This window comes from Equus quagga, chromosome 21, assembly GCF_021613505.1.
Source record: "Equus quagga isolate Etosha38 chromosome 21, UCLA_HA_Equagga_1.0, whole genome shotgun sequence".
In the NCBI taxonomy this organism is placed as follows: domain Eukaryota; kingdom Metazoa; phylum Chordata; class Mammalia; order Perissodactyla; family Equidae; genus Equus; species Equus quagga.
In genome coordinates, this window is record NC_060287.1 from 25,336,998 (window position 1) to 25,361,624 (window position 24,627).

Consider the following 24,627-nt stretch of genomic DNA (forward strand, 5'->3'; position numbering starts at 1 on the left):
CAACTTTGCAAAGTACAATCTTCCATAGAGGGTGTCTCTGAAATATGGTGCAGATCTTGTTTTTATTTTCCCACCAAGGGTATTGGAAGGGAATTAAAAAGGTACTTAAGATTCTGGGGATGGGCTAAGGTAGGCCCAGAAGATGGTACAGAAGGTAGCATTGGGGTAACTCTGAGAGCTCAGCCACAAACCCCACCCAACTCCAGCTCCCTGTGGTTCACCATGCCTTGGCATTACAGCAGAGGGAACAGAGGCTAGCACTGTTCATTGCCTATAAAAACATCTCAGGGGTGAGAGTTGGGGGCTATAGAAGCCCACACTGCACAGCTCCCACGTGGAGTGAATAGATACCACAACCACATGCTCACATACACCATGCTGATGGCAAAGACCCATACAAAAGGCTCTCCATCAATCTTTCCACTCAGGCATGGGATGCCCTGGGCATTGCCCGGAACATACACAGACATGCAGGGCAAGAACAAGAGAGTGATTGAGAAGAAAGACAGGCCTTCCCTTCTTCTCTATCAGGTTCCTTGAAGCTACACAGAAGACAGTAACAGAGTACAGTGATTCTGGAATATGCATGAATATTTACTCCACAAGAGACTGAGAGCTTAATAATGAAATTAGAATGCAAATCACTATTCAAGGCTGAATTTATCAGCAGGGATGAAGACGCCTTAATGATGTTTTATACTTCCTCTTCTCTGTATCTCCTCCACACCTACCCATTAAAGGCAGGGGCAAGGGGTTGGGAACTTGAAAGATTATGATAACAGCATAAAAAATAATCCATTTCATCTTTTGACACTACCAAAATGCTCAAGCAAACTTTCCGTATGTAAAGACTTTTTTGAAATAAAGCATTTGACTCACTTTCCAATAAGAAGATCCTGAAAGTTAGACCTAATCGTAGTGTCAGAGGTGGTTCTGTGGCAAAAAGCATGAAAAATGTGGAGTGTTTTGGTTCCATAGAGATAGCTATTTCATTCCAGGAATAGAGCTATGTGGTCATTTATAAATGTCTGTCCCTGCCATTAGTTTGTAAGCTCCCTGAGGGCGGGGCCCACCATTGATTGTATCTCTAGCATCTGACATGGTACATTGCACAGAGAAGGTATTCAGTACTTGTTGAATGAATGATTGAGTTGAGTTGATGAGTCTAGGAAGCACAGAACTTTAGAGGGAGAAGTGACTTTCGAGATCATTCAGTTCAACCTTGATCTTACAAATTATTATAGGCATGGAGGAAACAGAAGGTTGAGGAGAGGAGGGCAGGGACAATAAGTAGAAGAGGACCTTAGGGAATGAATTCATTTGAGGTGTGAGAGAGCAAATAAGAGCCAGTGAAGGGTATAAAGAGGGGTGCAGAGTAGTAGGAGGGAAATCAGAAGAGAGTATTATGTCAGAAGTGATTCGCTGAGAGAAGAAGGAAGTTAAAAGTGTCAAAAATACTGTCAAGAAGAGGGTAGACCATAGTTCAAGTTGTGTAATTATTATTTCTACAGATTGAGTAAATTCTATTCAGGAGTATAGTTGGGACTACATTCCGTTCTGAAAGTAAACATAAATTGTGCCAAAGTGCATAGTTTTCTGCTCCAATAAAAGCTTTGCCAACTGTCAAATACCAGTACTTTTAAAATTTAATAAGGATCTACTTCACAGTTAGAGGTATTTCTTTCCCGACCCCTACCTTGATTTCATGCAAATTATGAATAAGGAATATAGCAATTTAATAAATGACTGTACTTTTGAACTTAGCTATAATAGGAATCTACCAGAAGAGTGATTTAGAAGAAAAACTATAAAAAGTATTCTGCTTATGTTGAACTGAATTAAGGCTTTTAGGGAGATAGATGAAAGTGTAGTTTGCTAAAAATAGGGTACTTTGAACAAAATAGAAAGTGTCACACATCTTATGCATACAATTGATATAAGTAGTGTTATTTAACTTATAACCATTGTCACTTGAATGGATGATCACCTATGAATTTTTAACTGCAAGTTGCAATCTGAGCCAAATCAAAATGAATACTTATCAAAACAATAGATTTCACTTTTGTCTGCACTGTACAATTACCAAATTGATATAATATCTTACACAGAGCATTATCATGAAGATCAGACCATGCTCTTTCAAACACATCATTTTCTCTGGACGTTTTTTTAACGTCAATCATCCCAAAGGATCTCTGCTAATGTCATTACAGAGAAATAGGAAATGAGGTCTGCCATTTACTAATGTGCCATTATTTTGCAAAAAAGAAAAATCTAATAGGAATTTAAAGAAAAGGAGTAGGTGGGAACGAGGAGAAAAACATGTTAAAATGTGAAAATCAAGTAAGACAACTTGTTCAGATTCCAACAGCCCACAGCATACCACATTATGCCTGTCTCATAAATTTTTCTTTAGCTTGGGGTAGAAAATTAAATTACCACATTTCTGTGATTTAGGATCTTTGAATTTGATTTGAATAACTGTGATTCTGAGGTTGCTTCACTACATTTTTTCCTATTAAGGTAAAGCTTTTTATTATTTCAAGAATATGATAGTTTTGGTTCCCTAAGATCTTAAAATGCAAAATATGTTTACTAATTTTATTAAAATGAATGTTAGGTAATTCGCATAGATACTGATGATTACCTACACAACAAGTATTCCTTCTTTCCTATCAGAACCCTGATTTTATTCAGGCAGTCACCCTATCTTCATCACTGGCAAAATCCTGATTAGCTTAAACCAATCGTGGGCGTGTCATTGCCCAGGAAAGCGATGTTGGTCCCAGGATGATCCCGCGATCTAAGTTGGCCCAATCAAACTGGAGAGAAAGGCTTAGTCTCTCTCTTTCTCCTGCTAGGCTTGAGCAAGGAACACGAAGTCCCAGTTGTCACAGAGAGCCATCTTGCTCCCCTGAGGAGAACTGGTCTTAAGATCAAGAGTGACAGAGCAGAGCTTCTGAAAGAACCTGAATTTTCGATACCTCCATTGAACTGCTGTTCATTATCGCTGGAGCCCACTTTACCCTTTGGATTGCCAGAAATGGAAGAAAATAAATGTCCTTTTTGTTTGTCTATTTAAACGGAGCTTTTCTGTAATACACAGCCAAAAGCTCTCAAGTGTAACTTACTTAAACTCTTAAAAATGGCATTGTGTATTTACTTTATTCTTTCCTCACAACTTTGGGTGGCATACTTCTAATACATTTGAGAATACAGAGGCCAACTAAGGACAAATTATGTACCAAATATAATCTAACCATGTTATGACTAGAACTTCCGCAGCCTAACATACCAACAACATATGATAGTCCCTTAAGATAATTCAGACAGATCAAAACAGTAGCTTAAGTATTTAAACCATTCTGTGACCTCTGCCAGGTTACTCATTCTCGCTAGGCCTGAATTTCACATCTGTAAGATAAGGATAATAATATCTACCTGATGGACTTGTGGTGTAAACTGAAGATCTAAACATCTGAAACATAGTAAGCTCTCAATAAGTATCTGCTCTGTGTGAATTTCCCAGCACATCCAGCTCACAGCTTTACATAGTGGCTACTCAGTCAATGTTTCCTGAACAAAATAAAATTGAGTACTATATCCATGCTGTGAAATATGTGCTATTATAGAAGGAATAAGTACAATTAGTAGGACTTTTTTCAACTTTTGATCCTTCTAAGCCTTTCATTGCTTCCAGTTTTGCATTGATATTTTTCCTATCTTACTGCTCACTCCTAAACCAAAATGGAAAATTAGCACATGATTACAGTCTATTTAAATGTATGATAAGTCACATTTATATACCAGTCTGGACTTGATCAGGAAAACAAAGTCAATATCAACATTATGGAGAAAATGGATGGAAATAGAAATTAAGGCTACATAAATATGAGAGGATGCAGCACTGAAGGTTTTAGAAGATGGTGGCCGGACAATCTCTCAACTGGTGAGGGAGAAAAAGCCATTTATGCCTGGGAAGTTCAGGAAACTGCCACAACCATGAAGTGGGACCTTGCAGAGAGGTCTAGAAACCACTTCCTCTGCCACAACCTAGAGAAATCATAATCTGGGGAAGTCCAAGAAAGTGCCAGAACCACTAAGTGGAAGCTTGTGGAGAGGTCTAGAAGCCAGCTGCATCTAACCATCAGGACCTTCCCAGGATAACCGCTTCCATTTCACTTCCACCCTCCAAATCTCACTCAAGTTCCTCTCATTCACAAATTTTAACCCAGAACCACACAAAGAGGGGGATTCATGGAAATGTGGTTCTCTGCCTTAGAAGGGCCTGTTGGCGATGGTACCAAGCTGAAAACAACCCAGCCAGCGCAGTCCTTACAATACCCTTGTTAATTCATTAATTCAGCATCCATCCCATTACTATTACCATCTTTAACTTCCAAATAAAAATGATGACATCATGCTTCCACTAATGTGACTATCCTTCACACAACCAAAGACATGCTAACCATTCAACAAGAGGAGACAGACAGACAGTCCACATCACTGCTAATTCTTTAAAATACAAAGCAAGGTAAGTCCATTGTCCAGAGGAAATATGATACAAGGACGTCAGTGTAAGAAAAACTTAGGTTCAAATCCTAGCTCTCCTATTTGACCAGTGTGTGATCTCCAGCAAATTATATACCTTTCAGAGTCTTAACTTCTCCAGCTGAAAAACAAGAAAACATATTCTGTCTACGGCAAGTATTAGCGACATGAAATGCCTGGCTCATGGTAAGTGCACAGCAAGTATTAGCTTTTATCAAGATTCATTTTAAGTGGCTTGGATCAATTAACATTTTTTGCTGATGACATTTCCTGATGCTCAATAAATTGCTTTCATACCCCAGCACATTTTTGAATATGTTTGCATATTGCATAAACTTTTCATTTGCTGAAATTTTCAAATTTAAATGATCAATGTCTTGTTCCTGCTTAGGTAGTCTAAATATAAAGATATAGAGACAGTCAAGAGTTGACAGCAAAATCTCAAAAAAGGAAAGGCTAAAAATCTGAATGATATACAACTTGCAAGATCAGCTCCTGAATAATAGGAAATTAACTGTTTATCCAAAAAGGCAGTAGTCCTGTCGTATCTAAATTATGCCAGGGGTGACTTCCGGGAGGAATCAGCTTTCTCTACTACAAAGATCCGATGCATAGGTTTGTAACTCAATGCTCTGACTTCATGTCGGAGGAGAAAAATCTCAACTCAAGTATCCTACCAGAAAACACAAATTTATTGACACTGGCAGGTTACAACACCATGAAAAATTATAACTGGAGAGCAAAGACAAAAAACAAAAAACTCAAGAAGTCAGAATACTTGAGATGTACCTCTTCATAACTTGGATGGCTGTTCTTTTCTTTGGACAAAGCATACTGAAGGTTTTTCAGTGTTTGTACTGCAACTCATCCATACTTATGATATAATATCCAAAAGGCAGCCAGCAAGCCCAAACTTTAAGGCTGCCAACCACAAAAAATTACTTAGCACAACAATGATCTTTCTTAACCATAAATGACATTATCTTAGGCCAAGCTTCCTAGATAGGCTTGGATTGTAATAGCTCTTTACCCTGGGGCTTCTGACAGTACACCAGTGCACATCGAGAGGGGGAGAAAGGCAAACACAAAATGGAAATAAATTAAATTAACTCTTAAAATATCTCAAATTTTTAATAAATGGGGACATTGACCTTTTGAGTGGTAGCTCTTTGAGTGAAAACAAGCCATTTCCTGCCAAGTATACAAAAATCCTGGAAATTATAGGGTGCTTAAAATTATGTTTATGATTCCACAACTTCTGTGCATGCCAAATGTAGGGTAGTATAGACAAATTTCAAATAATCTCATTCAAGTATTTGGCTCTAAATAACTAAAATAACAACAGGACTTAGGAGAAAAATAATATTAGAGGCATACCATTCAAAACCCAAACACTTTGAAACCAAAGTCTCGTCTACGGTAACCCTTTAATTTTTGGACATTTCTAATGATTGCAAACTTTTCCATCTGTAGAGGAGACATCCCTACATCTACCTCCCATTGTTCCTAATTTTTCCTCCTAGAAAACTGGAAAAAATACTTTAATATTTGATAACTCCTAAAATGATACCACGTTTTCTTTCCTCTAAGCTAAATGTGTACAATTTTTCTTAATATTTTTAGGTTTCAAATCCCTTCTTTATTCTATGTGACTTTCCATGAAAACTTTTCAGTTTATCAGCATCACCTTCCAAATGTGATGTCCACATGAAGTGTGATGAATGAGGTGAGATTGGCTTGTGGACCAATATTACTCTATACTTGTCACTTCCTTGACACTCTGGCCTACCTGTCTACTTAGGACACCTAAGATTGAATATGGTTTTAAGCAGACATATTACATCATTTACTTGTCATGAGCTCATGATTGGCAAAAAACACTAGTCTTCTTCATAGAAATTAATGTTAAGACACATATTGTCCATTCTATATTTGTTCAGTTGAGTTTTTAACTCGTAACAATTTACATTAATCCCTATTACATTTCATCTTGTTAAACTTGGTCCTTTATTTCTACCTGATTCCAGATCTCAATTCTGTTATCCAATATATTAGCTAACCCTCTGAAGTTCATGTTAACTCTGTATTTCCTAAGCACATGGACAATGCTGAGTAGGCATAATCTCAAACACCAGCTGCACCTAGCCAGCGACCTCCTGACAGTCAAAGATATTGATATTGATTATTTTTATAGGTGCAACCTAGCACTCAAAGATTCACAAATTCCCCTAAATAAGTTATCATCCTGACCATATTTCTCTTTTTTTCAAGAAGATATTATCTCTATAGCATAACAAGCTTATATACTTGTACCATTTTCCTCATCAATCAACCTAGACACCTTGTTAAAAAAATGAATTTGGGAAATTTGAAGAACCTCGTTCTAAACGAATTCATAATCACTTGTCACAAGCACTTGTGCTTTTCCACAGGACCCCAAAAATATCTTTTAATTACTTTGTTGGAGTACTTTGTCTCAAGTTGATCATCAAGTTCACCAATCCATAGTGTTCAAAATCTTTTTTTGTTAATTTCAGGATTTTAATGCCTATTTTGACAGCATTTGCTCGTTTCTAGTTTCAGCACCTCCGTCATTGTCCAAGACGTTTCAAGAAAGCCAAAAGAAGTTGAGAAGCTCATTGTCATAATCTCTGTTGATCAGGAAATGTAGAAATCAAAGAGGATTACATGAGTTCAGGATTTTCCTCCATATTCATGTCCCCTGGATTCAACATTGTAATAATAATGAAGACTGAACAAATTTGACTTGAAAATTTTGGGGGTCTTTCTAACAAAACAGAAATAGGTAATGGAACATCTCAAGCTCGGCTCAGAATGTAACATTTTTCACAATCCGCTGTCTGAATTACTCAAACTTTGATATCTAATCTTGATATCTCATAAGGTCAGTCTTCTCGCCTTATTCATCTGCATGATTATCTTGGTTATCTTGGGTCTTTCTCATCTTCGCATGAATTTTAGAATTATCCTATCAGGTTACATACACAAAAATGCAAGCACACAAAAACGTGATGGAATTTTTATTGGAATGACACTGAATCTAAATCAATTAGAGAAGAATTGAAATATTTAATAGAGTTTTAATAGAGTATTTAAATAGAGTAGAATATTTAATAGAGTTCTATTTAAATTTAGAAGCATGGAGGAGAGGTCCCCACAGCTGGGACTTAGACCTCTGAGGAGGGAATGCGGGTGGGAGGAAGGGGTCACACAATGAAGCTGGTTTGGTAAATGTAGAAAAAACTGCAAACTGTGTGCAGCTGCCGTGTCACGAAGGAATTGCTGCTGCCAAGGTGAGGGAGTATTGCTGGCGTGACGCTCACACGAGCTTCGAGCAAACAAGAAGCCCGCAGGAACCCACAAGAAGGAGCAAGTCCCTTCAGCTTCCTCCAGCCTTGCAAGTCTCCCTCTGGACTCTCTGCTGGTAGAGCCTAACAGGGCAAGCAAAAGGTGGCTTGCAGAGTCCAGGTCCCAGCATCACTAAGCGAACTATAGACGGTGGTTTGGAAGCCAACTGGCCCACTCTCTTATTTGTGTCTCCATTCTCCCCTTCGTTCCTACTTTCCTCAAACCCAATCTTATCTGGTCTCTGGGAGAAATCTCAAGCCAGCAAACATGCCTCTGAGAAACTTCCAGTACTTCCACAGGTCAGCAGTTTCTTAGATCCTTGTTTCAATTTCATGGGAGAGGGAAGAGAAATTGGCCTGAACGCGTGAGAGAGAAAAGGAGAAGAGAATCCACAAAGAACAGTCTACTTTAAAGATTTAACTCTACCACGTTTCTACCTACTTTTGACAAAGCCACCGGTGGAGAGAACTGTTTTCTACTAAAAGAGAAACGGCAAGCGCAGTAAGTGGGAACTGACACCGTCAGTGTTGTGAAGCAGCAGGAATTGGTGGGACCGTGGAGAACACATGCCTGTCTAAAGAGGGCAGCAGCTGCCCAGCCAGCCATAGACTGCAATGTGGTAATGTGAGTCCAGTGTTCCCAGATCTCCTAATTTTTTGAGAGATGCCAGAAATCTGGGTTTTTATGTGAAAGCTTCCAATTTCAAGATGTTGGCTCAAAAATGTTTTAAACATTGTACAAGCCAAATGAAACATTGCAATGGGCCAAATCTAGCCTGTGGGCCATGGTTTGGAACGTATGCAGTGCAGCATGCAGACGAAAGGGGATCTGCGGCAATATATGGACCTCAAGTATCACGTCACGTGGCCTATGGGAAAGAACAGCCTAGTTCAACATTATGCGATAACCTGAATTTTAATGCAATGTTGGTTTCTTGTGTTAGGCTTCTTTTTGTTTCCTTTTCTTTCTTTCTTTTTTTGTTATCATTCTTGATGACGTTAACACAAAGTCAGCCTAACCTAGTGCTGTCAGCGTTAGCATGATCACTCACGTCAATGTGGAGTTAATTTAAAACGAACACTTTGGGAGAAAGAAACTGTATAAATCAAATATATAATCACTATTCTGGGGTTTGGAATTTGCTTCAAGAAAGTTGGCACCTCTTTAGTTTCACTGTGAGAGCAATAGTCAATCATTGGGGCATCTAGTAGGATATGTAAACTGGCGGCAATTTGAAATAAATGTTTATATCCATATAGATATATACATACATGCATTGTACCTATAGTATAATCATATATTAAATCCTGTGGTCTTTGGCAGAAACTTCTGTACAGCTCTATTACAAAATGATAAAGTATATTGCAAAATAAAATGTGTAGACATTAAAACTGGAATTCAAAATTTTGTGGTGTTTTTTTTATATTTGTCAAACTTTTCAGTAGGTTCTTTGAAGCTTGATTCTTTATTTGAGTAGCAGAAAATCTTTTTCCCATGTGGAAGCTTACACATATTCCTAAGCCACGTGGAATAGACACTTTGACTTGTACGAAAAAGATTTGTGGTCTTCGCAAAGCCATTATAATTTCTCTGGTGGTACAGATGAAGCTATAAATAAATATATGCACACATATTGCATAAATTGTGTTAAATGTTTTTGAGTATGTTACTTGCTCCTACTCATCAGAAGTAAATCACTACATAGGCCCACACTTTAACAGAGCTGTAAACAGTGGGTTTCATCAAATACAATATTTCTCTTCTTTTTCTACCTCCATCCAATTCAAATAAGTCCTTTACCTATACTAACTGCCATCAACTTTATCTTTACTGCAGTTCAGGCTTGTAAAGGAGGGACATTAGAGAGAATTGAAAGCATGATTTTTTTTCACTTAAAACTTTGTCTTTTTTTTAAAATTTCATTTATGTAAGCTAAAGACAATCACTGTCGAGAACTCTAACAGATTGCATCTTCAGATCTTTGTCTATTTTGCTCGACATTTGTAATGTGTCCTTTATGCTGAAGTTTCTAGACATAATCATTCCACAGGCTTATATGCTCAGAAAGGAAAATAAAGTGGGCTTTTAGATTATAACAGCACTTACTAGGATTAAATGTGAGATTTTGATACCCCAAAGGGGTAGCTTCTGTCCAAAAGTTTACTTTGGTTTTAAAATTAATGTTTATTTTTAAAGTAATAAATTCATAAACCTCATTCCTTCTTAAATTGTTAAATTCAACATACAAATCTTATTACTCCATTTATACCTCCAAAAATACTAACAGTCACTGTTAAAGAGTCTGAGATTAATTTATAAATACTATTTTAAAAACTTAGTTATTTAGGTTTCTTTAAATTTTTTTTTTTTTTTTTGGTGACGAGATTGGCCCTGAGCTAACATCTGTTGCTAATCTTCCTCTTTTTTTTTTTTCTCCCCAAAGCCCCAGTACATAGCTGTATATCCTAGTTGTAGATCTTTCTAGTTCTTCTATGTGGGATGCTGCCACAGCATGGCTCGATGAGTGGTATGTAGGTCTGTGCCCAGGATCCGAACGGGCAAACCCCAGGCTGCCAAAGCGGAGTGCACGAACCTAACCACTCAGCCAAAGGGCCAGCCCCTTTTTAAATATTTTTAATTGCATTTATAAATGTGGGTACTTAACTGTGAAATTTACAAAAAAAAAAACACTTTCTAAGTGTTCAAGTAATTCTTCTGTCTATAATAAATTAAGCTTATAAATATGATGGAATCAAGTTCTCCTAAATTTTCCAATATTATTCATAAACTTCAACCTTTGACCTTAATATCACAAGTCTAAAATGACTGTGCAGATTGCACATTTCAAATTAGAATTCTTATCTAATGTTATTTTAATGGCTGATGGTAGGCATTTAGTTTAATAACCAAAAGTCCACTTTCCTTTCTTCTAGATGTATGGTAAGAATGTGCTTCCCTGTCCATTGAAGTTAGCCTTGGCCATGTGACTTATTTTGGCCAATAAAATATGAGCAGAAGCAACACATCACTCTCTGGTCAGAAAACTTCAAGGACCAATTCTGTGTTCTGTTCCTGCAGAAACAATTACCAGCAACACTCCGGATGGTGGTGCTTCCATCAGCCTCAGTCCGTGACGAGGACAGTATGAAGCACATTTTCCTATCCTGCCTTTTACAACAACATGGTCGGACCTTGAGGGCAATGCTAAGTGAAATGAGTTAGACAGAAAAAGATAAATACCGTGTGTTCTCTCTTATGTGTGGAGTCTAAAAAGCTGAACTCATAGATAGAGACTGGAATGGTAGTTACAAGGGAGTGGGGAGATGTTGGTCAAAGGTTAAAAACTTCCAGTTATAAGATGAATAAGTTCTGGGCATCTAATGTACAACATGGTGACTATAGTTAACAATACTGTATTATATACTTGAAATTTGCTGAGAGAGTGAAGCTTAAATGTTCTCACCACAGAAAAAAACGATAATTACGAGAGGTGATGGAGATGTTAACGAACCTTATTGTGGTATTATTTCACTATATATATGTTTCAAATCATCACATCATACACCTTAAACTTACACACGGTTATGTGTCAATTATATCTCAATAAAGCTGGAAAAAAATAAGTAAAATCTGTTAAATTGTTTGTGTGTGTGTGAGGAAGATTGTCGCTGAGCTAACATCTGCACCAATCTTCCTCCAGTGTATGTGGGTTGCTGCCACAGCATAGCTTGACAAGTGGTGGTAGGTCCACACCCAGTATCTGAACCTGCGAACCACCGGCTGCCAAAGCGGAGAGTGCGCACTTAACCGTTATTCCACTGGTCTGGCCCCAAAATATGTTAAAATTTTAAGAAAGCCTATTTTCCTGCCTATCCTTGGGGAAAATACAGTATAAGCAGGAAAAAACTTGTAAGTCTCTATGATTTGGGGGTTATTTGTTATCATAGCCTGACCAAGCCTATCCTAATACGTAGACCAAATTCTCTTAACTATTATAAATACTTACAATACCGATGTAACAAGAGTATTCTCAAATGCAATCCATAAATTATTGATACTGTAGATTTGGCCCTATTAAACATTTCTACGTTTGATTCTAAACTTTCCTGAGGTTGAAAGACGCTTGCCCACTGAATGAGTAATCATCTCAAACAATTTTGGAGTTATCTCTTGTAGTAATTTTTTAGGATGTCTTCTCAGTTTATTGAATTTTCTTAGCCTAAGATAGTAACAAGGAAGTAAAATCTGGAATAGAGCAATTTTTCTCATGACCTGAATGCCAGGCTAAGCCTTTTATGTAGACAGTATGTTGTGGGCTCCAAATTTAAAGAAAGGTTTGAGTGTGGAGGCCATGAAACTCGTTTTGAGTTCTGTCATTATCTACTTTTCAAATCATGTTAGTTGGGGTCTGTAATCCCCACCTGGTGGTTACACCTCTTACTGGGTCAACCGAATATAAACATATTCTGTTCCAACTTCTTTTCATAGTTTTCTTATCTCTTGGGGTCAGAACTTAAATACATTTTAGAATGATATCCCAATTGTATTTTGGGTCGTAGAAGACATGGCTGACTCTACGTCACAACTTCTCAGCATAGCTCATTGATGGTTGGCAGGTGTTCATTACAAGAATTTTCTGATTTTCCAAGTTTAGTAAAGTGTTCCTTTTTGCTTTTCTCCATGGAACTTGTGGTACTCGGCCTGCCTAGACATCACTGTGGAATGACTCGATCCTCTGTACGTCTGCTGAGGTGGCTAATTTCATGTGTTCACTTGGCTAGACCATGGGGTGTCCAGATATTTGGTCAAACATTGTTTTAGGTGTTTCTATGAGGATGTTTTGGATGAAATTAACATTGAAATCAATGGACTTTGAGTAAAGCAGATTGCTCTCCATAATACGGGTGGGCCTCCACTAATCAGTTGAAAGCCTGACTAGAACAAAGACTGGATTCCATCCCCTGTCCCAAGCAAGAGAGAATTTCTCCAGCAGACTGCCTTTGGACTTCTTTTACCACATCAGCTCTGATTCTACTGCACACAGTCTTTGGATTCAAAATGGAACATCAGCTCTCCTGGGTTGCCAGCCTGCTGACCCACCCTACAAATTTTGGACTTGCTAGCCCCCATCACCACATGACCCAATTCCTCATAATAAATCTCTTTCTCTATATATACACATCCTAATGGCCCTGATTCTCTGGAGAACCCTGACTTGTTCCCATTTATCTGGGTTTTGAAAGGAAACAGATTGGAAATCAATTTTTTCTTATTCTGCCTCTTGTTTATTTTTTTTTTCCTTAATATTTAGGAAAATGTTTGACTTTGCTCAAAAAATTACAGAATGTGTTTTTCTGTGTTTAACTGCTATATTTCCTTCAGGGGATAATTTCAAGATTGTTTAAAGCAGTTTTCTGTTCTAACAGTTTTTATTGTGCCCTTACTACCAAAAAAGGAGTTAAGGTTGTTAATATATGTCTTCGGAGAATCTGACACACAAACAAGAAAGGACTGTCTTCTAGGAATACTGTCTTCTTACAAACAGATTTAGGGACAATTTGGTAGATCAAACTACTGTTTTACATGATGTTGAACAAAGACATGAAATGATAAAACTGACTAGAGGAAACAGTTGAGAATTTGTCCTCTACTTAATCATTAAAAGCAGCAGAGGGCAGATTGTCCCATAGATTTAGAACATCTTTGCCCAGTAGGGAGCAAAAAACAAAAAAGCAGTAAAAAGCATAGCAACTTTTTTTTAGGAACCAGATCTCTTTTGCTATATTTAAACCCTGTTTAGCCATTCATCTAACAACAATATATACTTAGGAGAAACTATATTTCTTCGTTCTCTGCCAGTCAATTAAGCTTCCTATGTAGAAAAGAGATAGAGAACTAAATCCATTTCAGAGCTTTTTATATTATGGAATAAATAGGCAAAATTAGTGTTTATGCAGTAATTTGAGGATTTTTAACAATCTTTTCTTCAAAGTAAGAGAAACAATGAGGTTCGGAGTCCAGGAAGACAGAATTTGGAATCACGAAAATCAGGCTCCCTTGTTGCTCCATCACGTAGTCATGTGCTTTTCTTAAAATCCAATCTCCTTGCCTATAAAAGAAGATAATCATAATTTCTCTGCAGGTTTGTTCTTAGAAGTAAAGTTAATATATGTAAAATGCCTCAGAGTCCGTCCTGAATAAATAGATGCTATTATTTTACACAATTTTCAAATTGCTACTTCATCCTGTGCAAGCCGTATCTTATTGCCATGAACTCATGGAATATGTAAAAATATGTTGCTTTGTTGGATTTTTATTTTAACAAAGTGCTTTGCTAGATATTGTATAATCTGCCTTCAGGTTTCTGGGTCACAATGAAATGAAAAGCCATAATTTCTGTTTCTCTGATGAGGGGATTATAAAGTGGGAAGAGAAGTAGTTGTATACACATCTCGTCACTGAGATCTGGAATCTTTCTTTTTTTTTTTTTTCGTTGAGGAAGATTAGCCCTGACCTAACTACTGCCACTGCTCCTCTTTTTTGCTGAGGGAGACTAGCCCTGAGCTAACATCCATGCCCATCTTCCTCTACTTTATACGTGGGATGCCTACCATAGCATGGCTTTTGCCAAGCGGTGCCATGTCCAGACCTGGGATCCGATCCATGAACCCCGCACCTCCGAGAAGCGGAATGTGCACACTTAACTGCTGCGCCACCGGGCCAACCCTTGGAATCTTTCTATTCTAGGTGAAAATTAGGCAACTTGCTTTTCTAGGAGGAATGTTTATGTTGTTTTAAATAAAGAGGGGGGAAGTGTGCATGAAAATTATTCTAGAGGCTACCACACAGTGTCCAAGAGAACAGCCTCCAAAGATGACTTCCCAGTGCAATGGCTTCCTACCTGTGTGGCCCGTGTGAGCCCAGCTCTTCATCCATGAAGTGAGGACAGTAATAGTCTCTACTTCATAGAATTGTTGGGAGAATTAAACCATTTAATACACAGAAAGTATTTAGGATGGCTCCTGGCATGTACTAATATTTATTACTAGTTATTATTGCTGATCAACCAAATAGCCAAAAAAGCAAAAACTCTTACTCTATCTGGGAAAAACAGACCCTAAGAGGGAAAATTCAGAATCAAGACCAATCTTGGGAATGTCCTAGGTCCTGGCTAACCCTCTTTCAAAGGTAATTTTCCTGTTTTCCAGCATTTTCATGTAGGTCAAGTCAAAATAAAACAAAACTAAAGATAGCCTCAAATAAGTCATTAAAAGGCCTCTAGAAATCTGAGAGTAGTATGTGAAAAGGAATTCAGAGCCCCATTTTTGTCCTTGTTTGGTATTTTCCTTGGTTGCGTTGTTTAGTTTTCGGCTATATTTGATAGCTTTTACTGCAATAATGCCGTGTAAGAATCAATGCAGAATCTCATCAGCTTACACCAACTAAAATTTATTTCTCACATGTGAGTCTGTGAGGCAGCTACGGTGACTATGCTCCAGGCTGTGTACCTGGTTCATGTCCCTCATTCTGGGACACACAACATCCCCCACAGGCTGGTGCGCCTGTAGCCTCTAGGCCAAGTTCTTCTCATGGTAGAGGGCGGGAGCACAACAGATAAAGCCTAATGACATAAACAAAATTAAAACCTTGCTTGAACAGAAAGTGTGTCATAGCTACTCACATTCCTTTGGCCAAAATCAACCATATAACCAGGTCCAAAAGCTTTGAAACAAGGATGTAAATGCCTCCTGTGCAGGGGTAGTGGGGGTGACATTTGCTGAATAATAATACAATCTATTACACTTGCTAAACTACCAGAGCCCCACCAAGTTCAAGACCGAGGCTGACCATTTCAATTAACTTTATTCTGTGATGTGAGTCTCAGGTGTGGAAGTGCATCAAAATTACCAGAGTAACTTGTTAAAAATATAAATGGCTTGGCCCTTCCACAGTGATTCTGATTTAGTAAATTTGAGTATGAGACCCAGGATCCGTACTGTTATCAGCCTCACCAATAATCCCGTCATACACCAAAGTCTGAGAATCACTGGGAAAAACTATGCCTAGAGATCAGAGCGAGTCATTCCTGAGAGCAATCGCCTCCCTATTATGTCTTGCTGCCGCAGTGGAGAAGGGAGGCTAACACAGTGATAACATTCCTGCCTGCCGAAAAAAGAGACTGAATTGGAGTTTCTGATAGATTGAATTAATGACTCCCAGTTTTTCTCCTCTCCATGTTTCCACACTCATGCCACTCGACGCTGCAGTTCTTCCTACTAAAATTTCCCACTTTGTTGATGTTAGACTTAGTCATGTGACCTACTTTGGCCAGTGACATGCGAGTGGAAGTAACAGAGAGCCAGTTCCAAGTTTAAGCCATGTTCCTGCTTGCCCACCTGAATCTCACCTTGAGAAGGGTGTCCCCCAGTAGCTGCTGCTTCTCCAGACTGGGCCCCAGAATTAATACTCATTGATCGGCCTAACCCCAAGCAAGGATCCAAGCCCAGCTGTACCCAAGACCAACCAGATCAACCAACCTCCCCCTGAAAATCATATGTGAACAAGAAAAAATTATTGCTTGAGCCAATGAATGTTGAAGTGATGTGTCACTCAGAAAAAGCTAATTCACACAAGGCTTAAGAGGCACTTTCTAAGAAGCTCTGCTTCTCTCTTCCCAATTCTACCATGATTTGGAGAGTAATAATGGGAACTCAAAGCTCCCTGGATTGAAATGAAGCTCAGACTTTAAGCAAAATAATCTTTTTCTGAAACATTTGGATGCATAACACTAGAAAACATTTTCATCTGAATTCATACTACATCCTTTATTTGAATATACCTGAAGATGCAAGCGCATGAATGTAGAAGAATGAAATAAGAAAAAAAAAAAGGAATATTTAGGTCATACAACAGCACTGCTCTTTTTTTTTTCAAAATAGAAACAGATTGTTGTCCAGAATCCAGCAATTCTGGTGGAAATACTCTGCAATGGAAGCATGTTTTCCATTAACTTAAATACTGTGTTGACCTCAATCAAAAATACACTTTCTTAAACCGAATACAGAATTTATAGTCTTGAGAAACAGTCCTCGCCATCTAAATGTGCAAAGGGTCTGATGCAAATAACTCTGTCCCACGTGATTTTTAAAAATACTTTTTATTTTTTTTAACAAAATAAAAACCTAAAGTAACATTTATTCTCCCATGCAACCAGGCACTTTAGCCATGTGGAATATCTTTGAAACCTCCCGAGTATATTTTCCATTCTTGCTGCTGTGTATGGCCTTGAGGTCTTAAGAATATGATTTCTTTCTATTCAATAAAACTACTCAGAAAAAAACTTCTCAAATACAGACAGCCTCTACCATTTCAAGACCCCTGGAGGATGACAGTGCATGGCAGTCATCTTTTCTACTAAGCTAGTGCGTCCAAGAAGTGTCATAGAAGCTCTGTCCTGTTGAAAGGGACGACGTATTGTAGTTTGTGTCTGAGCTGCACTCTGGGCTTCGGGGCTAATGGAAATACCTCACTATGGAGGAGGGAGATGCACCATATGGAGCAAGATGGAGCCTGCATGGAGGGATGCAGGCCTCAGAGACTGCAGCCAGCTTGGGGTCTTGCTGCTCATTCAGATATTTCCTCTGTGCTTCACCTTTGCCCGTTGAGGGGTCCAACAGAATGTGGAAACAATTAGTCACATCTTGGAAAGAAATGAGAACAGACAGTGGAGGGAGGGAAAAAGAGGGCTGGAGGAAGGAAGACTAAAGGTCCAAATAGAACTTGTGTGAAAACTCAAGGCAAAAAATGAGCCCTAATTATGAGAAGAAGGTTTCGGGTTAATGCTACGACCCTCAGGTTATTGAAAAAGGAAGAGCTCCCTAAAGATGTCCGGCCCTGTAGGTAAACAAAGACCAACTCTATATTCATTCTATACGAAATCAGGAATTTACGGGATTAAATGAAGTTATTTCCAAGCCTGGAAGACAGTGATGATAAATACAACCTGGATGACCGGCAGTAGAGTGGAGGGTGAATTACCTACTCTTCATAATATCTTTAGAAGACTCAGGGAACTTAATGCTATTTCCCAAAAGGCTGAGTTCCGTCCAGCAATGCCAGAGACCTCATCATTCCATAAATTTCATTTATGCCCTTAGTCACTAGGACACGTGGCTTCTTTAAGTACATTTGACGGTTGCTTCCACAATCGTAAACACATCCTCTGAGTCATTCTCACCCTTTGGAAATGTTGGTTTCAGTGTCACACATAAATTCTGCCATAGTACTAATATTCATAATTTAATTTGCAGAATCTCTAAGCCAACATATGGTCTTTTCTATCACTTCATTGAAAAGCAGAAAATTGCTCAAGTCTGTGACATTCCTTCTACAGTGGACGATAACAATCCCGGGTCCCTCCGTCCTATGACCAGTCATATCCATTGTCTAAAGCGCACATTGCTTTTCAAGCAGCAGAGCATAAACATTAAAGAGTAGTCCCTCTTGCAAAGTAAACTCCCAAGATAGAAGCATAAGGTCGAATTGCTACCGTCCTCATGATTGCTGTTTTAAACATTTCTCTACTTCTCCTTCACACTTTAAAACAAATTTTAAATCATGTGGAATTTCCTTTCATTGAGTCCTGTCCTCTGGCTCTCTCCCACCCTCTGCCTCTCTCAGATGAACAACTGTCCCATGTCCCAAGCTATAAGGGATGTGACATGTCACTAGGGTGCTAAATTTCCACTGAAATTCAAGAAGATGGAGAAAACGGTATTTACCACAATATTTTCCAAGGAGAGGACTGCCCGTGTTTAGGAGAACTTTATAAGTCATTTGTGGCCAAGAAGACTCTTTAGGTGAGGCTAGAATTAAACAGAGGTGCTCGCTCAACTCCTCCCAGTGGGGTGCAGTGCTCTTGTTTGGTAAAGGAAGATGGGCAAGTTTGCGGCCAGAGCTGAATCCCTCTAACAATAGAGAAGAGAGTGGGCTCTGCCACCAGCAAGCCCCCCTCCTCCGTCATTCTCCAAGCAGTACGTTGCCTCTCCTCTAAAATAAACATAAGGTGTGAAGTGGTGCCACATTATCAGGCTGTCCAGGGCACCCGTATGTCTCAAAGCACCCAGATGCCCTGCTTTTTCTCTCTTCTTGGCTCTCACTCTCTCTTTCCATTTCTCCCTGTTTGTTTTAATTAAAGAAATTAAAAACCCAAAGCTTCCTCACAGATGTGAGCTACGTCTCAGCCATTCCCCTAATCTCACATTTCCTGATTCAAGTGAGCAATCAAAACCACCTCCTTTATGACGAGTCGGTGCTGGCTCTCTTATTCTTCCTTCCACGTGGCAAAAGCAAAAAAGAAAAAGAAGAAAGAAATAAACACGGCTTAGGTGTTTTATCAATCATTTAAGTCAGATCCTTCATAACTATTTTCTCCAGTTAGAAATGTGTCTGACACTATTTCTCTCACATTATTGGAAGTGGATTTAAATTCAGTTTCTCACTCCAGAAATGAACTTAATATATAAAATGGTACTCTCAGCCACAGTCCTAACTCAAACACTTAGCTCAGATACAAACCAGTTGTATGACTTGAAAACACTAGATAAGTGAAAAAAGTGTGAAAATCCCTACCTGTCTCTTACACTGTAATTGCAAATGTCTTTCAAGACTTGAAGAGAACACATTCATTAGACTAAACCATCCAGATAACTTAGATCATCCAGATAATTTAGCCCCATCAAGGAACTCAGAATGCAGGATTCACAAGAGCCTAACTCATAACAGAACGATTCTCCCAGTAAGACTATCTGGCCCCTCCAGAGATGAACAAGGAGGTCACTCCACCATCTAGCTCCTTTTTATCCACATACGTTTTTTTGCAGTAGTTTTTATCTCCAGATTCTAGCCCTTGAGAATTCTTTACTGAGCCCAGTAATTCTGAATGATTCATTAATGATGGTAGGGCCCTAGGAGCTAGAAAGCATTGATAATTACAGGAGGTTTACACTCTGTGCGTGACTTTAGCACACTTATCAAGTGCTTCGAAACAACGGTCTTGTTCCTCTGTCTACCACGTGTAAGAAGACAGAACAGGTAGAGTTGCTCCTGCTTTATAGACAAGGGTCACAGAAGTTAAATAGTAACCTTTTACTGCAGTAAACAATACAGTTCTTTAAATGTCATGTGCCACGAAAAATGCGTCAATCCCAAAAGATCATAACTGATAGGTCTCAAATTGGTAAGAGCACAAAGTGTGTTAGGCAGACCACAGTCTGATTCATCCCACTCCAGTGTCCCTCTTTTGGAAAACTCATGACTTATTTAACTGTTTCTAAATGCATTGAATATCCAAACTGACTGCTAACCAGATTGTCAGTGGTGGGAACAGGGTATCCATCATTGACAACAGTCAGAGGGTAAGTAGAACACAAATATTACAAGATAGAGACACAACGTGATACATCCCAACCTCACTCTGGACATGGCGTTAAGACTATAAGGATTGATGATGCATTTTATTTATTTCCTTTACTTTTTTTAATTAATGTTTTATTGAGGTAACATTGATTTATAACATTATATAAATTTCAGGTTTACAAGATTATATTTCACTCTCTGTGTAGACTACATTCTGTTCACCACCCAAAGTCTAATTGGCATCGGTCGCCATACACCTGTGCCCTTCTATTCCTTTTGCCCTCCCTCCTCCTCCGTTCCTCTCTGGTCACCACCAATCTGTTCTCTGTGTCTACGTGTTGGCTTGTTGTTGTTGTTGTTATTTTTATCTTCCACATACGAGTGAAATTATACGGTATTTGCCTTTCTCCATCTGATTTATTTCACATTTTAAAGAAGATAGGTATAACTTTCTCTTCCCAATTTCAGAATCAATTTGGGGTTTATTGAATGGCTTGCTTCCCAACTGATAAGGGAGACTTTCAAGGATGGCTAATCTAACTGGGGACTGGGGGAGGCACAAACCTTGGGCCCATCCCGTCCTTAGGGATTGAGAACACAAAGTTGAGAGCTCATCTCAGTTCCTGTGGTATTGGAGAGTGTGTTTTTAACTTGGAGCAAAGAGTTTTCCTCACCTGCAGAAAGGAGACTAAAATAATCCAGAATGTTACATCTTTGTTAGCTCTTCCCAGCTGGGCCTGGAGCCGCTGCAGGAAGTTTCTCATTTGAGAGTCTGAGGTGCTCTCTTTTCTGAAGCCAGTTCCTCCTGAAGGGCCACTGGGCTCTCCCCTGCCTTCTGGAGCTCACTCCAACACAGGAGCGAATGTTACAAGGCACCTCACATGCTTCAACCCAATTCCAACGTGTGAGCCTTTGGAGTCAGGGCCAAAGCTGCAGCAGCACATAGAGGAGAGGAGTAAGGGAGGCGGACCTGAAACAAGCTGACCTGGTGTACTAGTTTGCTAGCGCTCCCGTAACAAAGTACCACAGATGGGGTAGCTTAAACAATAGAAATTTACTGTCTCACAATTCTGGAGGCTGGAAGTCTGCGATCAAGGTGTTGGCAGGGTTGGTTTCTCCTGAGACCTCTCTCCTTGGCTTGTAGACGGCCGTCTTCTCCCTGTGTCTTCACATGGTCTTCCCTCTGTAATTGTCTGTGTCTGATTCTCCTCTTCTTATAAAGACAACAGGCATATTAGATGAGGGCCCACCTTAACTGATCTCGTTTTAACTTAGTGACACCTTTAAAGACCCTATCTCCAAACGCAGTCACATTCTGAGATACTAGGGGTGATGACTTCAACATAAGAATTTTGTGGGGGCCAAGTCAGCCCATAATACCTAGAATCTCCTGCCAACCTCTAACTCACCTGACCTCCAAGCCCCCAGGTCAAACGTCCAACTCCCTTCCCCGACCTAGAAGACCAAGTACCTGTGGATCTGGCTCTGTTCCATATGGAATGGTGCTGGAGGCCCAACCGATCATGATCTTTGAGTCCCAAAAGTCATAGTAGCAGCAAGGAAAATAAATTGAAGGACAACAAAATCAATCACTTCCCAGGAAGTCACAAGAAGCCAGAGTAGCAACTCTTTGTTTTTTGTAAATTTAACAAAAGGTTGTGGATAGGGGAGAAGAAAACTATACATTAAGGGAGCAGAAGACTTAAGACCCCACCGACTTCCAAAATGAGATAACCTCTAGTGCAAACTCAGCTCAGCCAGTTTGGTCATGCACTCTTGGATTCTTTTTAGTGGCCACCAGAGAAGGTTGAGACAGTGAGAGTTTACAACTCTCTTTCACAACCTGGCTACAAGGTTTTACTGAAATTCCAAATTCCTTCATACAGACAGACATTTATTAGCAAATACATATCAGCAAGAAACCGTAAGAGAGTTTATACAACGTGTTCTACACATTGGATAAATCCTTTTTAGGTGATCTGGGTATGGAAAGTTCGCTTGAAACACACTCGGCAAGGTTTGTGAGGCAGGATTCTGTGCCTAGAGGGCACCACGTAATCAGAAGTTCTCCGAAACCAATGTCTGTCTGAACTGAGAACCAATTAGAGAATCAAACCAGGACTGTTATCCCTAAAAAGACCAGTACAGGCCTCTGTGGATTCTTATATCCTGTTCATTAAAGAGTGGAAGCCAACCCATATGCACAAAATACGCTTGACTTCATCTGTGAGTACTCGAGCCTATTTCTAACATCCATCACCCTAATGAACAAACACAAGATTCGGCAATGGAAACCCAAGTTTTGAACTGGTGTGCTAGTGCATAAAGTATCCACAATTAACCAAGAGGATCTAGAACAGAAAAGTGTGTAGAAGCTGTTTCTGGAGTGGGTCCACTCTCACATACGGCCACCTGCCACCACTGGATTGTGCTGTCCTGCCAGCAGCATATCTGACCACACAGAAAGTTAAAGCCTAACTAACTGACACATACCAAATGTCACCAGGGCTGTAAGTACTTTAAAGTAAATTACAGAGATTGGAACACCTGTTGAACACAAAGTCAAACTGTAGCAATGGAGAACGCACCACGCCAGGAGTTAGACCCCCTGTGTCTGACTTCAAGGCTTCCACATTGAACACATCTTCTCTTTGGGCATCACTTTCCTCATTCAGAAGATAAAGGGATTGACTTAGATCAAATTTATCAGAAACTTGGAGTTTTATGGAGGAGCTCCAGGAAATCTACAAAGTTGTGATTCACTTTCTTTTTTATAGTTTAACTGCTTGTAATGTATTTTTTAAATAAAGAAAGAAAATGCTCTGTGCAAACTAGCATGCTAGAGTAGAAATTAGTGCTACCAGAACAACTTGTTTTTATTCAGATCTTGAACTTTTTCTTACCGTATCTGTAAATGAGATATAAATATATTGTAAACGTGGTTGAGGAGGTAAATAGCTCAACATTTTTTTTTAATTTAGGCTTATGCATGCCAACTCATATAAAAGAACATGAGGAGGGACGTGACTGCAGGACATATGTGATGCCCTCAGTCAGATGCCAGCAGGGGCATAGGATGGATGCTCTCATCACAGCATAACTGTTAGTTATGCAATAGAAACTGAATGCCTAACACTTTGTGTACTTATTGTAAGTTCTGGTTAAAGTTTGATGGTTTATTTTAATTATAGGGTTACTGTAAGTCTTGGAGTCTTTATCTACCTTTTTCTTTTCCCCAGGTAAGAAAACTAAATTCCTCTAAAGCCAAAAATTGATAGGCATCACCAGCTAAAGATGAAATCTCAAAGAAAATTTGTTGATGGCTATGATGAATTGACGAGGCTCAAATTCAACTGTTAAAAGGTCCAACTATCTCCAGCTGATTCTTCCATTAGGGTTGATGTGAATCATAGCAGCACGTACAATGAAAGCAACGTCTCTCAAATTCACACAATACAACTTGAAGACAATAAAGTGTGACGGTACATTACTCAGGGTTTCAATGGGATTTACTCAGTAAAATTTTGCAAAATAATTTTGACTCCTCCATACTCCAGCGTAAATCTGATACAAAATATAGTGAATGTGCAACATAATCTCTCAGATTTTTTCAACAGTAATTGAACAGTCAATTTTTAGGAAAACATATGCAAACAATATTTAAACCTAACAATAAATGTGCATTAACATTTATATTCATATTGGAGGTCAGAGAAACACTACTAGAAAAAACTTATTATATCCTGGACACTTGACATCATCAACAGCAGGTCAACCAGAGTGTGTGAGGTGACAGCAGGAACTGTGTTTGGTTAACTGCTTATCTCCAGGAGGTAGAATAGTGCCTGGTACATACTGGGTGCCCCATAACTATTTGCTGAATGAATAAATGAGTGAGAAAGTGAGACAGCTGATACAGAAATATACCTCGCTTTATTATCAGAGTTCACAGAAGGTTCCAGATACACACATTACACAAACTTGAAAAAATGATTCTGAGACTGAAATCGTTATGCTACAACCAAAGGAGAATATAGATTTTTTTGACTGTCTCCATTTTGCTTATTTTTTATCATATGCTCAAACAAATGCATACAATGAAAATATGTTAGTTATAACATAGCAAACTCTCACAATAAGAGAGGAAATATTTAAATGTGCAGATCAGGAGTCTACAAACCATGGTTCATGGGCCAGATCCAGCCATGCCTATTAATTTATGTGTTGTCTGTGTTCTTTTGGGCTACAATGAGATTTGAATGTCTGCAACAGAGATGATATGGCCTACAA

The 24,627-nt window shown here is 38.9% G+C and overlaps 1 long non-coding RNA gene across 2 annotated transcripts in view; it reads right to left on the minus strand.

Moving 5' to 3' along the window:
• Positions 1–13,820: 13,820 nt before the first annotated feature.
• Positions 13,821–24,627, minus strand: part of LOC124231499 (uncharacterized) — a 63,942-nt gene continuing 53,135 nt past the window's right edge. For both annotated transcript variants that reach the window (XR_006886574.1, XR_006886572.1), the window contains one exon: positions 13,821–14,029. This is a non-coding gene — a long non-coding RNA (uncharacterized LOC124231499). The remainder of the gene's footprint in view (positions 14,030–24,627) is intronic.